At 31.7% G+C, this 974-nt stretch overlaps 1 protein-coding gene across 1 annotated transcript in view; it reads right to left on the bottom strand.

Annotated features, from left to right (window-relative positions):
• The window catches only part of p2rx3b (purinergic receptor P2X, ligand-gated ion channel, 3b), a 32,345-nt gene that overhangs the window by 21,854 nt on the left and 9,517 nt on the right, over window positions 1-974 (bottom strand). The window lies entirely within an intron of this gene.

The following is a 974-nucleotide window of genomic DNA, read 5'->3' as shown; positions in this document are numbered from 1 at the left end:
TCGGTCCTTAGAACACCCTAGGTGTTGACAGGACTGATCCAAATTTTTAAAAGAAGCAAGAAACAACTAAAAGTTCGAGTTAAGGATAAGGATAAGGTTAAAAATAAATAAATGAAATAAAATTTTAGAGAATCAAGCTGAACTAAATTAAAGGTACCTAGGGAGATAAAAATAAGTAAAGAAATAAATAAATAAATATATTAATAGATAAAACGATTCCAAGCAGCGAAGTATAACAGTAAAAAGGAAAAAGAATAATAAGTAAAGAAAGAAATAAATAAATATATTAATAGATAAAACGATTCCAAGCAGCGAAGTATAACAGTAAAAAGGAAAAAGAATAATAAGTAAAGAAATAAAGAAATAAATATATATATTGATAAATAAATAAATAAATAAGCTAAAATAAATAAAAGGAATAAACTAAATAAGAAGTAAAATGGGAAAGGGAGGTAGCAAACTAACTCCAAAAGAACAGTTATCATGTAAGGATTGGAAATATGTTGAGAAACAGGATCCAAGTAAAATAAAACACCTAGATGAATGGATAACAAAATATGGATTTGAGGGTCAATTAGACACCCAAAAACTAGACATACTCCAGCCAGAGATAGTCATAAAAACAAAAAATGATCCCAAGAAAAAGGGAGAGAAAAAAGGAAAGCAGGGACATGCAGAGAAAAAAGGAGAAGATAAGCAAGTCATGTATCAGAGGAAGGAAGATGATGAGACAGGGCCAGTTAAGCCAGTTAAGCAAAAAAAGGATAATAAGGAAGAAAGTGAGGAAGAAGAAGCTGTAGCTGTAGGAAAAGAAAAACCAATACAGAAAATATATCCTACACTGCCTCAAGAAAACACACCCCAACATAATAACTCACAAACACATAAAATAAGCACCAGAGCAGGAGGTAACCAGTATGAGTGGTCAAAAACTCTGGGAAAGGCGCTTTCCCCGGTTGCTTCTGCTCCATCAA

The sequence above is a fragment of the Seriola lalandi genome, unplaced genomic scaffold (assembly GCF_002814215.2).
Source record: "Seriola lalandi dorsalis isolate HSWRI2012SDOR001 ecotype SW California unplaced genomic scaffold, Sedor1 jcf7180002055006, whole genome shotgun sequence".
Taxonomy (NCBI): Eukaryota; Metazoa; Chordata; class Actinopteri; order Carangiformes; family Carangidae; genus Seriola; species Seriola lalandi.
The sequence above is the reverse complement of the archived record's forward strand: the minus strand, read 5'-3'. Positions and strand labels throughout refer to the sequence as shown.